General features: G+C 34.9%; 1 protein-coding gene across 35 annotated transcripts in view; it reads right to left on the bottom strand.

The window, feature by feature from the left end:
• PTPRD (protein tyrosine phosphatase receptor type D) overlaps positions 1 to 15,718 on the bottom strand; it is a 2,337,809-nt gene that overhangs the window by 868,291 nt on the left and 1,453,800 nt on the right. For all 35 annotated transcript variants that reach the window (XM_050761934.1, XM_050761936.1, XM_050761930.1 and 32 more), the window contains exon 9: positions 12,755 to 12,814. The gene's annotated coding sequence lies outside the window, so the exon portion shown is untranslated. The remainder of the gene's footprint in view (positions 1 to 12,754; positions 12,815 to 15,718) is intronic.

The raw sequence follows: 15,718 nt of genomic DNA, 5'->3' as shown, positions 1-15,718 counted from the left end.
CTGTCCTATCCTGGAACTGCAAGATTTGATGGCTCTGCCATTAGGGATTACAAGGGGTTGATATTTGTCATTTTGCAAGCACCACAGATCTTTTGTATTTTTTCATTTGTATTTATTTTATTGTAGGATTAAACTAGACTAAGTCCATAAAGTTTTTCTGAAAATTATTTAAACTTTTTTTTACTTAAAAGGTGGCTATTTATCCAAACGATAAATATCCCAATCTGTGATTACAAAATTGGATCAAAGGATGTGAAAATAACACCAGAGAAGCAATTTTAGATCACTGTGTTTAGATTTCTCAGAAGAATCTAACACTAAGCTGAATTATTTTTCTGAACCCCATCCCTAAAATGTTCATCAGAGTTCTTGTTCAAAATCACTGTGATGGGTAAGGTTCTTTATCCTTCAAATTTGTACTTATGTTAGATTTCATGGTGGCATCACTGAATAGAAATAAAAATAAAATAGATTGGGTGGTTTGATTTTAGGGAAAAAGTTCTTAAATGAATCTTTGGTTTTCCTGCTTTTGCTACCTCATTAATCCTAAATGGTGTCAGTCAGTTGAGTCTAATAGCTGTGAGTATTACTACCTTGGTCAGTTCCAAATTATAGTATTGATTAATTGATTGTCTCCTTCCAGTTGTGAATTATATTAGGGCTGGCCCGGGCAGTTTGTCTTGAGGCCAAAGTCTAATTTTCAATGGAAGGCAACAAGCAGTTTCACTGTTTCTCTGCTGTGGTTAAGTGGGTGTTCAGAAAACAGAAACCTTTGAAAAGATGATTTGACAAAAAGGAATGCGCTAAATTTAATGAATATGTGCTTATTGATCAATCCAACCTAGAGAAACAAGTAGGAAGACAGTAAGTGAAGAATGCATCATTTCTCAACTCCAGACTTCCAAAACAGTCTTAAAACAATTGACTGGAGAATGAGAGTAGGAGGGAAGCAAGATGGTCCAGAATGATAATGAGCCAGCCTCAGGATCTGCGGAATTAAGTCCAGATGCAAGTCTGGTGACTGTGGTGCTTTCAAACGAAGTGAAACTTAACGTGGGTTACAGGCTCGTCTACATCATAGGCCCAGCTGTCCAGGAGAGCTTAAGAAACACCTGCCACATTGTGGTACCACCAGGGCAGCAGTACCATGTTCTCAGAATAATAGAAACATTACAAATTGAAAGTCTAAACAAGAAAGGCTGGTTTCTTGTTAACTCTCTGTGTTAAGGAAGAACATGAAAGGGTTGAGTGTGCTTATCACTGATTCTTGTGGAATGGGAAAAGCTAAATGGGGCATAGAGAGGTTAATAACTTTCACAGATCTATAACTGTGAGTTTGTTTGTTGCCAGATCAACTCATTTTCTCTGTAAAATGTGAAGGGAAAACTGGTATGGGATGGAGTATCTCTGATTATAAGATTATATTATATGTAAATATAATTAGATTATATTTATAATCATTATTGGTCTTTCTTTTCAATGTGGACAAAATTATACTTGGTTTGAAAAAAGAGCTTTTCTTCTTCAAGTAAAGAGAAAGAGCATGAAAAAATGAGGGAAGTAATTGAAGGGGTCTTAACTTTTAAAGCACTGACACCAAATGTATAGACGATTGTCATAAATGGAAAGTTTTGAGGAAATGATCATGAATATGGGGAAAGCAGTTACAAGGTCAAATATGTTGACAGGAATTAGAATTCTATGGGAGTATTTTCTATAAGAGAAGAGAGACTGCGGGTAGACATATTGAGGAGGGAAAAACTACTCTTCTATAAGTGGCACTAAGTTTAATATTATTCATGATTATTTTATATATATGAAAAATCCTTAACGGTAGCAATGATGTAAGAGCCTCTTGGCATGAATTCTATAACGAAAGTTCATAGAATAAATCTCCACAAAATATAAAGATATATTAATTCTTCATAACTGTCTCAATGATCTGCAGCAAAAATAAGGTTAAAATTTGGAAAGACATAGTCATTATTTAATGAATATTATTATAAGCTAGGCTGTTTACGATAGATGCTAAGGATATTATAGAGGGAGGAACAAAACAGGAAGCATGTCTTTAAGGTAATCTGTTGAGTAGTTAGTAATTCAAGTAACTCACAGCATACATGGTATTACAAATCCAGTGTACCAGTGATTTGAATAAATTACTGCATATCTTAGTATACTAAGTATTCTCTAAGTGAGCTAATTATAATCTTAGCTTATTTTGGAAAGGCTACAAATATAATTCATCCTAGTAAATTCCTCTCCACTCAGCACAGAGACCCTAACACAAAATGAGTGCTGCATGAATATCTGTCGAAAAGGGAATGTATAAAAATATAGGCTTTGAATCAATTTCCTTCCAGTGGCAAAATGTACTTTCCCTAAAGAAACATAGTAATAAAGTCAACAATGAGATAGTAGTAAAGTAAAATGTTTGGGATCCCAGCATGTATAAATATAACTATTTTAATCTCTTCTCTACCTCCTCTCTTTACCTAATTAAATCTGATTAACCCTTTACTCACTTTCATTATCTGGAGAAGTGATCCCTTGCCCATTTGGAAGAGATTAAGCACCATTATCTAGGGCTCTGTATTTCCCAGGTTTTGGAAATATTTGCACTCTCCTATAATTGTTTATTTAATCGACTTATTACTATAGTTGTGCTATGTCTTCTTATTCTTCTGTATGTTCCCTAGGCACTGGCAAAGGTTTTGGCATATAGATGACACTTGGTTCTTTTAGTCTGTGTCATTCTTGACCCCTCTCCTTTGTAACACCCATCTGGTTGATCTGCACATCCAGGTAGCTCTAAGCAATGCCTATCTAGAATTCAACCATTTCTCCCACTCCCAAAGCCATCATCGTATCCACTGCCTGCCAGCATTATTCCAACAGCCTTTATCCTGCACCTGGCACTGTTTTTGCCCCATTTATTCAGTTCTAACTCAAGCCTAAATGATTCTCTTAAAAAACAAATTCGATCATGTCCAAAATATTCAGCGAAAGATCATCTTCGGTTCAAAATATTCAATGAGAGATCATCTCACTCAGAATGAAAGCCAAAGTTCTTACTAGGAGCTAACATGGCCTTCGTTTATTTCTCAGTCATCGTTTCCTCCTCTCCTCAGACTTTTACTTCAGACACGTGAGCCCTTCTATTCCTCGCTTTAGGTAAGCTCCCTCCTTAGGGTCTTTGCACCTGCTCTTTCCTTATCTAGAATGTTTTCTGCCTAATATCTACATGACTCACTCCTTACTTTCTTCGGAGTTTGACTCAAAAGTCACCTACTCACTTCAAAATTTGAATATTCTTCTTACCCAATACTTTAATTTTATTTCCCTACTTTATTTTTTCCTAATAGTGCTGATTTCAAGTCTGGTATTCAGCAAGTAAAATGAACTTCCTTTCTGTGTAGCTGGGTGTCTATTCTGATGGGTTGGTATCCATTTGTACTGGTTGAGTCATGGGTTGCTTAACACTGGGGATACATTCTGGTAAATGTGTTGTTAGGTGATTACATCATTTTGCAAACATCATAGAGTGTCCTTCCAAAAACGTACTAATATTATAGCCTACCAGTGTAGCCATATGGTATAGCCTACTACATGCCTAGGCTATATAGTATAGCCTATTACTCCTAGGCAACAAACCTGTAGAGCATGCTGTTGTGTTGAATACTGTACGCCATGGCAATACAATGGTATGTGTGTATCTAAACATATCTAAACATAGCAAAGGTAGTAAAAAAAAAATGCTATTATGCTCTTACAGGACCACCATTGTATATGCAGTCCATGGTTGACCTAAACATTGTTATAGAAAGCATGACTCTATTTTAAATCTCACCTCTGCTCATCACTATCTAATATACCTGACACTTCGCCTGTTTCTCTTCACCATTGGCCTCCCCTACTCTAATGTGTTCTTGTTCAACACTGTATCCCAATATTACTTTGGCTCCTACCTGCATGCTCTTATGTTAGCCTATGCACAATTTCACCTTAAAAAGAACTGCAAATACATCAGAGAATTAGAGATTCCACAGACATATATTTTCTAGGCAATTAAACCTCTGTGATAATGAGGGAGTTAAGTACCTTTTTAAAATACTATGAGAAGTATATTGCATGAAAAAATAGTTTGAACTATAAAACAGAAATACATTTGTTTATACTATACAGCCCCCCAAATAAAACATTACCAACAGGAAAAAAATAGTTATATAGAATATTTATTTGCTTTCCTGTTGTCTCCATGTAACAGATCATGAACTCTTTGAGGGGAGGTATCATTTTTTGTATCTTTGTCTCTCCATCATCTAGAATAGTGACTGATTAATAAACATTCAATAAATAGATGAATGAAAAAAGGGACTTTGAATGTATCCACAATTACCCATTTAAGAGATACAAATCATCACAACTATGCTTTTATTTACTATGCTTACATACTTTTATTTTAATCAAGGTAAATTATTCATATATACTCCTATTGGCTCAAATATAACCTTATAAGTTCCAAATGTGTGCATTTATCTGCCTGAAGGGTTTTCAGGAGCATAATCCTTGTGATTGAGGTGAAGATATTATATATACGTAAATACTACCTCAGCATTACTATGGTTTTAAATTGTGTAATACGATGTTCTGTTAAGTAAATTGTAAACAACTGTATCCAACAAAGGATATTACATAAGAGATTTCATAATCTCATTCAATAACTATAGATAATTTCTAATATTTCAAAATGTGATTGAAAATATAATTCTGCCTAGAAAAATCTTGGATCAGGTTTAGAAATAATTTTAAAAATTGTTGTTATTTTTATAAGTTTGGAACCATTCAATGTGCTAATGATTTTTTTTAAGACCGTGAGATTTGCTTTGGACTGAATGTTTCTGTCTCACCCAAAATTCATAATTTGAAACCTGATCACCAATGTGATGGAATGATGAAGTGGGGTCATTGAAAAGTGATTAGGTCATGGGATGAAACCCTCAGGAATGCGATTAATATCCTTACAAAAGTGGACCCGGAAGACTGATTTTCCCTTTCCACTATACAACGACACAGCCGGAAGACCCCATCTATGAATCAGGAAATGACCCCTCACCAGACAACAAATTTGCCAGCACTTTGGTCTTAGACTTTTCAGCCTCCAGAACTATAAAAAATAAATTGTTATTTATATGTCACCCAGTCTAAGGTATTTTCTTATAGCAACCAAAGTGGACTAAGACAAGATTTTTGTAAAACATTATCTTTAATGTTACTCTGTTCATCACAAGAACAATTAACTGCTAAAATCTTTGTTAATAAATTATATAAGTTCACACAAGGCATGTTTGTCAAATGTAAAAAAGATAGTTTTAACAATTCTTGGCTGGGTGTGGTGGCTCATGCTTATAATCCCGGCACTTTGGGAGGCTGAGGCAGGTGGATCACAAGGTCAGGAGTTCGAGACCAGCCTGGCCAACACAGTGAAACCCTGTCTCTACTAAAAATACAAAAACATTAGCTGAGCATGGTGGCAGGTGCCTGTAATCCTAGCTACTCGGGAGGCTAAGGCAGGAGAATCATTTGAACCCAGGAGATGGAGGTTACAGTGAGTTGAGATTGTGCCACTGCACTCCAGCCTGGGCAATAGAGCGAGACTCTGTCTCAAAAAAAAAAAAAAAAAAAAAAAAAAGATAGTTTTAACAATTCTTTTAAACTTAGGACTCAAAAATATGCTTACTATTTGTTTTTAGGAAGACTCTTCTTTGTTTGACCCTATTGTATTACTCCATATTTCTACTGGCCCAAGTACCTCTCCCCATGGTCAGCACAGTCTAGGTACCCCCATCCTCACACCATTGAGTATGTGGAAAATGGGTCACCGACTAGCAAAAATCATATTATAAATGCAGAGCCATATGCAATAGGTATAACTTAATGCCCCAAATCTGTAGGCCTGAAAAAAAAAAAAAAAATAAACACAACGTTTTTTATATATCATTCTTGAACTCAACTTCTAGGTAATCTTCTATAGCTGAGTCTGCAACTCCTTCCCTCGGGATAACAAATGTGCAGCTACCAAGCACCAAAAATGTAATAATTGAGCAATCTCAGATTGCTACTCTGATATTTCATCCTTCATCTTTCCACAATCTTTAAGCAGAAAAATAGTTGAAGAGCAGATAAACTTAAGGGCTTGATATTTAAGAAGGTTGTCAGCTTGCTGGTCTAATTGTTCTGGTTCTACACTCTGCCACCTATAATTGAATGTGATTGAAATTATTCAGCTTATTTATTTGGTCATTTATTTCTAGAAAGAGGCATCTAACTTTTCATGAACATAATCATTGATGATTTGACCATTAAGGTCACTGTTAGGAGGAATTAGAAGTCAGCCTCTATCTATAGTTCTATGCAGGCTTAAAAACCATTCGGTTTTTCCTAATCTTCTTTACTTTGGCACTTTTCTTCCTCTTGTCCATTTATTATGTAGTTTCCAAGTTGATTACTAAACTAAGATGAGAGATATTTAAAAATAGACCCATGTTAATTGCTGTGATTTGAATGTCTCCATTAAAACTCATGTTGAAACCTAATTGCTAATGTAATGGTGTTGGGAGGTGGGGCTTTAAAGAGGTGAGTAAGCCATGAGGCCTCTGTCCTCATGAATGAATTCATGCTGTTATAGTAGAAGTGGTTTAATTATCATGGGCGTGGGCTCCTGAGGAAAGAATAAGTTATGTCCCCATTTACTCTTTCTGTCTCATGAAATCACTTCCACCTTCTTCCCTTCTGCCATGGGATGAGGCCCTTGCCAGGTGCTGGTGCCATGATCTTGGATTTCCCAGTCTCCAGAACCATGAGTCAAATAAACTTCCATTCTTTATAAATTACTCAGGCTGTGGTATTGTGTTATAGCAGCACAAAACTGATAAAGACCTTAATAGAATTCAATTCTAGATGGTTAGATGATCAAACTATGTCCTATGAGTACCTATCTATCTATCTTAGTAGTTTTTTCTGCCTATATATCCTAATGCCCACCTTTATTGATTCATTTTAATACTGTTATAAAGAACTGCCCGAGACTAGGTAATTTATAAAGAAAGGAGGTTTCATTGACTCACAGTTTAGCATGGTTGGGGAGGTCTCAGGAAACTTACAACCATGGTGGAAGGTGAAGGGGAAGCAAAGTGCTTTCTTCACAAGGCGGCAGTAAGGAGAAGTGCCTAGTGAAGGGAAAATAGCCCCTTATAAAACCAACAGATCTCATGAGAACTCACTCTGAAAAGAAAACAGCATGGGGGAAACTGCCCACATGATTCAGTTACCTCCACCTGGCCTCTCCCTTGACACGTGGGGATTATGGGGATTGCAATTCCAGATGAGATTTGGGTGGGGACTCAAAATCTAACCATATCACCACCCTAATTGTTTTCTAGCTTCTATTTTTAGAAGTGAACTGATAAGTACTGACTAAAACTAATGTGAAAGATTTATGCTTTATACTCATTAATGTATTGCATAATTAGAAAATATGTTAAAAACTTGTATATAGCATAACCACCTTAAAATTTGTTTTTTTGTCATTATGAACTCAAACTTAATTTTAAAATGATTATGTCTAATGCTTGAGCAATTCAAACAATCCAAACCAATGATCTTTTAAAAATAATTATGGTGAGCAAAAAAATAATTATGGTAAGCAAATTGTTAATGCTTAATCCTATCAATCTTGACTTGAAAATAATTGATATAACCAAATCAATTTAAAAATCTGCTCAAGAGGCCCCTATTTATAGTAGTCCACATAAAAGTGGCTTTGTACTTTAGTGGTTTTATGAGGGCATCTTAAAACATATAAAAGATGGAGTTAATTTTAGAAGCTAAAAGTATAGTGGCCAGATGAAGAGATCCACAAAGTTATGATGGTATCCAGACATTATATGATACATGGTATTTAATTGTAGGCATCAATTTGAAACACGAAATACTATCTTGATGTGCTAGGAAAGAGAGATCAGATGATGAAACATCTGAAACCCATCTCATAATAGGAATGGTGAAGGAACTACAGATGCTTTGCATAGAAAATAGAAGACTAAGGAGAAAAAAGGCAGGTAGCTTTTGTATCAATATAAGGAAGACTTTTCTTGTAATTACAGCTACTCAATAATGAAAGTGAGGTTTATGTTTAGTTTAATCAGAGTGTGACTGACAGTGTGTGTGTGTTTCAGGGAAGTAGACTAGAAAGAGATTGAACTGTGACCTCCCTTAGTCTTTCTGCCTTAATTGCCTTAATTTGCCTGCCTGCCTGCCTTTTTCTTTCCTCCTCTCCTCCTCTCCTCTTCTTTCTTCCTTTCCTTTCCTTTTCTTTCTCTCTCTCCTTTCCTCCCTTCCTCCTTCTTTCTTTCCTTTTTTCCTTTCTTCTCTCTATCGAAGGGTAGTGTAGTTTTAAACACTGAATAAAAATGATTTGAATCACAGATATACTACCAAATACGTTTTATTATCTTGGGCAGGTCAGTTGCCTTCTCTGGGTTTAAATTTGTCATGTACAAATCGTGGCCTAGGGTCTTTACAGCCTATTTTAGTTCTAATATTCTCTGACCATATAAATGTAGACATATTGACAAACTCTACGTCTACTCATTATGAAGAATCATTACAATTATAGGCTTTTAGAGCTGAAAAGCATTTAGTCAACCTCCACACAAGTAATTACATTATACATATTATTGTTTCTACACTGAATTGCTAGTAAATAATTTCAATAAATCCTTCTTTTAAATGCTGTATATATTGTGTAAAGGTGTTTTTTTTTTTTTTTACTACCCTTGAATGAACAAATGTGACTCAAGCAGAAATGCTCTGGGAACATCCTGCTGAGCTTCCTTCTTCTGGCCATACAGGCTGCATACACAATTAACCTTCCCTTAATTAGATTAATTTGTTCTTTACCTGGGATTGTCAAATTAATACTGTAATCAAAGATCTCTATTAGACACCTGAATATGTTCCTGCTATGTGTAATGCTAATTAGTTCTTTACTAAAAGTAACTAAAAACAGGCTCACTTAATGGTATGCCTTAGAAGATCTGGTTTATGTCTCCAAACTAGTGCTACTCAGAACTTTACAATTCTTAAAATCATCTAAAGAAACCTCAGTATTTCTGATTTTCTTAATTGTTGAAATTCAAAGATTTAATAAAATTTCAGGCTACTCCTACTTACATGAAAACATTTATAAGCATTGGCACTGGTCCTTATATTAAAACATGATACTGCATAGCATTTAATCTAATGTTATTTACAACAAATTAAATTGCTCTTGCCAAAATAAACAAAGCATTTGGCTATAGAACCCACAGTATTGTTATGTTCACCCCACATATTTCCAAATGGAGACATTTTAACAGTTTCTGGCTAGCATTAACTTGATCCAATTATGAAAAGAGACACTGATGATTACATGACAAAGACAGCTCCCCTAACCAAACTGACTAAACTTGGTCAATGTCCCCAAGGCAAAATGCTATGAACCATTAGTGTAGACTAGTATATTCAGCATCAACAGTATTTTAAATACCCTCTAACATTCTCAATCAGCCATTGATTAAGTGTCCAAGGTTTCAATGTTTAGACATTGTGGGAAATACAAAGATGAGCAAAAAGACATACACCCTCCTTTTAAAAAGTTTACAGTCATGGACACTTAAGGAGGAACCGGCAGGATAATGGAAACCTGATTCTTTTGCCATCTAGTTAGATGGTTTTTATTCTCTCAATCAGGAACCATCTCAAAATAAAGTAATGATTGAGGTCTCTGAAGTTTCACCTGGGTTTGAATTTTTGTGTGATGTGGGAAGAGATTTTGTTTTTCTAGTCCTCAGGTCCCTCATTCTAACATGGAGATCAAGTACAGACCTCAGAGGTTTTCTGTGAGGAGTAAATGGCGTATATGTACAATGTTTTTTGCACATAATATGCATATCAAAAATAAATGGTAAAATATTTAAGAGATGAAGGATACATTAAACAAGAAAGCTTTTTTTTTTTTTTGGCAAGAGGGAAAGGTTAAATATTTTGTGTTATAGTTAGATTGCTACATTTAGGACTGATGTATAACACTCAGGTACTACAAAAGGAAAGAATTTCTTCTTTCTTTCAGGCAATGCCCTATAACAACTAGCTCACTAACCAGTGATCTTAAATAAGTGGAGGAAAAGACAATTTAGGAAATACTGATGAAATCTAATACCCTAAATAAAGTGTATTGAGCTTCACCCAAGTTTTTGACAACATGTTTTACAAATTTTTGTAGACAATATGGAGAAGATGGAACTAAAAAGAGCCAGGTCGATTTAAGTGCCAAAAATCATAAAAAAGACATTGGAATATGTAAATATTAATTTGTAAAGCACTTTTAGACTTGGCTCAGAGTTCTGTCTTTGGTAGAGTAAAAATACCATAGAATTTGAAAGTCAGAAAGGTTTAGGTTGGAGTTCTTGCTCTAACTCATTAGCTGTGAGAGACCTTTGCCTCCTTGGCCATCAGTTTCTTTTGTAATGGGATAATATGAAGATAACATAGAAAGTCATTCCCTTTATGCTTGGCACATACTAAGGGCTCAGCAAATGATATCAATAATAATCATTGTTATTTTTACCTTAATTTTATTTTTGTAATGAGATGAAAGTGATTATGGTATCTTGTTTTCATTTTTACTCACTTTGAAAATACAGGTAGATAAAAAAGGCTTTTCTCTAGGTAGGTATATATGTTTTTTTCTGACTGTGTTCTATGATTCAAGCATCTATCCTGTTTTGAGAAGGTGAACTACTAAAATGTGTTGCCTGCTTCCATTTTCAAACATGCCTATGTGTGAGCAGACAGGTTCCTGATGCTCTAAATTTTAATAAAAATAACAATAATTACATCTACAGACACATTCATATACCTCCTACTATGTCAAATACTATTCACCAAAGCAGCTTTCATATATGAACTCATTTAATCTTCACAACAGCCACCAGAAATATACTTATTATCTTTACTTTACAAATGAGAAATCTCAGACACAAATTTGTGTAGTTTGCTTAATATCAAATGGCTAATAAGTAGCAGACAATCCAGGCAAATGTAAGTCTAGAATCTATGAAATTTGCTCCTTATAATAGAATTGTTCTGTCTTGAAGAAACAATGTCATTAATGGAAGCATATTTGAAATATTTCTATTAGCACTAGATCAGACAGAAATAGAACTAAAAAGAAAACAGGAACATCATTTGTATCATTAGTTCTATGGAAATAAGTACTTTGGACTCCCAAACAACTGGTTTTTAAATGAACACTGGAAGATAATGTGCTTGGAAAATGGAAACTGATTCTATACAAATTGCTGAAACATAAAGCAGAATGAGTAGTATTGTAAGAGTCATGAATGAAGACACAGAGGAATTTAGAAGAAGAACACATCAATTTGACTGGGGGTATCCAAGAAAGCTTTTTGGGGAAGGTGAACTGAATCTTAATATATAAAATTGAACAATGATGAACCACCATGGAAACAGGCTGAAAGCCTGAAATAAATTTACTACAATCTTCATTATCTCTTATTTGTTTGTTGAGTTATCATCTTATTTGACTTCAATGGTACCGTGATTTCTGAAGGACCTTTGTGTACCTTCTCTATAGGCTGATATTTCCATTTTCTTAGAGTCATAAGATACATCAACCCCAAAATAAGATCAACAGGGGATAGGGATGGTGATATTCTTTTCTTTAAATTGAGGATGCAAAATTTTAGCAGATAAGAAATTTGAGCATGCTAAGGAACTTTTAAACCTCATAGACTTTATTTGGAAAGTTTGTATTTAGAAACATTGATTTTAAACCGTTTAAGTTTATCTTATTATTCATCACAAGTTTATTATTAGATAATAGTCTCTGAATGACAAGCCAATAGATCAAATATCTCAGAGAAAGAAGATGGGAATTGTTTATTTCAAAGAATTATCTTTGTAGGATTAGAAACACAATATTAAAGTGCAATGGGTGAGAAAAAATGTACTTGGCAGAGGATTTTAAACACAAGGTATTATTATGATAGATGAAATGTTTATATTAGAGAATGGATATGTAACGAAACAAAGCTGTGTTAATAGCAAAAATTTTGTCACAAGGTAGTGAGAACTGAATGCATTAAATCACAACCTGTTATTGTTTAACAAAGATTAGATTTTTAAAAATTCGCTAATCTACTCACTAATCTGTTTTCTCACTTTATTCCCTCATTAACAATAAATAGCTTTGTAGCTTCCAGAAGAGCCAAAACAAAGTATGTAGGCGAGGCCACCGCCAAGGGCTAATAATTTCATAGCAGCAGCAGCTAAATTCAATCAACATTTAAATCTATAGGCATCTGCTGCTTCAATTCAGAACTTTAACCCATTGTTAGATTTCCCCCACGTTCAGGCCTAACATCATATATAATTCAGAACTGAAAAATAAATCTCTCATTGACAGATTTCCTAGTTATTCTATTGTTATTAATACTTTATAATTTTGTTTATAAAGGAAAATCTATAGTAAAGAATAACATGATATTAGGTGAACAGAGTAAAATGTTTGAGTATTTTATCCACCCATCTATTCTAACCAATATTCGTTGAGTCGAACTATACATCAGTTACTGTACTAAGTATTAGGACCCAAAGAAGCGAAAGGATTAAAATGTGGTCGTGGACTCACCTTGTGTTAGCCACTGTAGGTGTTTTCAGACACAGTCCCTGGCCTCAAGAAGTTCAAAACCTAATTATAAAGATAGAAAGTAACAATTATTTAAAAAATATTTTAATCCCTACATTATCTTTCAGATATATGCTGGCACCCCATTTTTTAGTGGGGATTGAGACAGAGGAGAAAAAGCAAGCTAATTAATGAGAAACTGGTATCAATTTTATGAAATACAATCTTTAATTGAAGTAGTGAAATGCCAAAAACCAACATGGAAATCTCTATTGTTCACAGGCTATAAAGCAGAATATTGACTATTCTTTAAAATGTTGAATTGAGACTAACATGTCCACCATAAAACGGCTAAATTGCCTTCTTACAACATCAGTTTCATTAAGTCCAATAAACATCTTGGTTTGTTCCTTCCTACAATTACATAACACATTTCAGAAAATCCATCCTTTCTTTAAATAAAGAATGTCCCTAAGTTGTTAAGGGGAGCACTTAAACCTTGGCAGCCAAGTTAAAGCAAATCCTTGTCTATCCTACTCACTCTGGGACAAATCTGCATGGAAAATTCCAGCTTATAAGCATTACATTTATGTTTAAGAATTTCATAATTAATTTAACAAGATTCACACCTCTGAGACATATAAAAAGGCACAATGTCTTAATTTCTCAACAGAATCATTTGTATAAGATTTGAAGTCTACCTTAATGATTCATTTTTGTATTGTTTGTTTTCACAATTGCTTTATTTTGTTTAGCACATTTTTTTCTCAACTCTTTTTAACATATTAAACTCTTAGTCCCCCTTCAATTCCCAGCAAAGTTGTCATCTCGTAGGGCAAGATTTTTGACATCCTGCCCCTCTAAGTTTTAGTTAGATGAATCTCCTAAATGCTCCAACAAGCTCTGCATCCTTCCCTATCACACGTTATCACATCACCCTGTGTCGGAGAAAGTGGCTAGCTGTTCACCAAAACATTTCCCTTTTCCTCCTGTTACATAGTCAAACTACATTTTGTAGTTAGATGTGACTGCATTCCTCACCATGGAATACAGTCTTAAGACCATCTTGCATATGATCCTCATTCTATGTTTCTTACCTATAGGTTAAATCCTTAAGGACCTGAAGGAGGAAAGGTCCAAAAGATGAAAAGAACACGATTCTCCAGCCACAGCTTTCAAGATCACCCCTCACTTCCACTAATAAGGTCTATGCACACTACAGTGTTATATAGATGACCGTTCGTCACCTCACCCTGACTAGGACATCTATTGGCACTGCGTTTTATGTAAATGAGAATTAAATTTCTGTTCTTTAAGCCATTAAAAGGGTGGGTGTTTATTACAGCACTTAGCCTGTTTGGTTTGTTAGATTTCCCTCATTAGATTGTAAACTACGGTACCCTGTGGATACAGCAACTAGTTTTGTCTTGTTTGAGGTTTTAGCTGAGCCCTTGAAACAGAAAATAGCATACACTTACCATCCCTCACTCTGGTTTTTAAAATATCTTGAATCTTATGTGATAAGATGTATCATGAAAATTTCATAGGAACTATTATTCTAAATACAGTTATTCCTTTGGGAATAGGGAACATAAGGCTTCATTTAGCATGGGTTCCAAAATATCTTTTGGTAAATACCTAAAGGTAAAATTTGATTTTGCTTAAGAGCTCACAGCAAGTAGAACACATCAAAATATGTTTGTAAAACTGTTCTTATAGGCCTCTATTTGCAGGCTTTCAGTAAGACGCTGAGAGCATTGCACAACCTTAGTCAGAAGTAATGGGCTTGGAAGCTCCTTGCTGCAGTCGTGGTGATTTGGAATGTCCTTTGACCCTCTACTGGGATTTAATGCCAATGGAGAGAAAATGAAAGGTAATTTTCTTTCCTTTTCAAAACAATAACCAATCACAGAATCCAAGACCTTCTGCTCTTCTCATATTACAATGAAACAGCTTTTGAAGTCTAGACAAAAATAGAGACATCTGACAGGCAATATCAAATCTCAGTCAGCATGCCTCCATGTATTCATTACTGACACTTGTCTTCCTTTCCCCTAGAGTCAAACACACTCTATTCAATGATTCCTTTTAGGCAACCAACCACCTGTTTGGGGCCACTTCCTAAAGGTCTCTCCATAAGTCTCACCCATCTGTCTCTCTTTACTATTTTCCACTTGCTGGTTAAGTTTAGTCTTGCTTGGCAGAACTCAACTTTCAGAGATTTACCTCCTTTACCTTCAGCACTGCTTAAGCAAGGGACTTTAGTGGAGATGATCAGATCTCCTGGCTTCCTTTCTGAGGAATAAAGAGAAAACTTTTGCTGCTAGACATGCAACTGCGTTTTGACCTGAAGTAGAAAATCCTCAGTCTCTATTCCATTACTCATTTAGATGATTGCTGAATGGCACCTTTAGGCTAGATTTTATGGTTGATTTAATAAATTTGTAGTTCACTCACATTAATGTCAAGATATATTAATAAAGCATTTCTCTAGTGTCAGGCAAACATGCGTTGAATTTACTAGTCGAAGACATTTCTTACAGGTTTTCATAGACAATTTTAGACTAAATTTTTTTTGTGTGTGGTTTGCCTCTCAGCCACAACTGCCTTTCTTTTCAGAGTACAAATATCAGTCTAGTTATCTGTCGATCCGGTAGAGGAGACAACAGAAACTATTTAACATCAGTGAGAAATAGAAAAAAATGTAATCCTTTCTAAGCCATGCATAATGTCTAGGTCAACTGAGCTTTCTCCACTGTGATTAAAAACAGCAAATTATTAAGAAGTCCCCCTTTTTTTTTTCTGGAGATTGAGAAAAAATAGATGATAAATTCTCATGAACAGAACAAAATGGATTTTCAGCAAGTAATTTGGCTGAAGAAGGCAGACCCCAGTTCATGGAACATGCTCAATTTGGAGGAGAGAAAGAAATGAACAAGGAGGGAATAACGATAAGGGTTCTTTCAT

The sequence above is a fragment of the Macaca thibetana genome, chromosome 15 (assembly GCF_024542745.1).
Source record: "Macaca thibetana thibetana isolate TM-01 chromosome 15, ASM2454274v1, whole genome shotgun sequence".
Lineage (NCBI taxonomy): Eukaryota > Metazoa > Chordata > Mammalia > Primates > Cercopithecidae > Macaca > Macaca thibetana.
The sequence above is the reverse complement of the archived record's forward strand: the minus strand, read 5'-3'. Positions and strand labels throughout refer to the sequence as shown.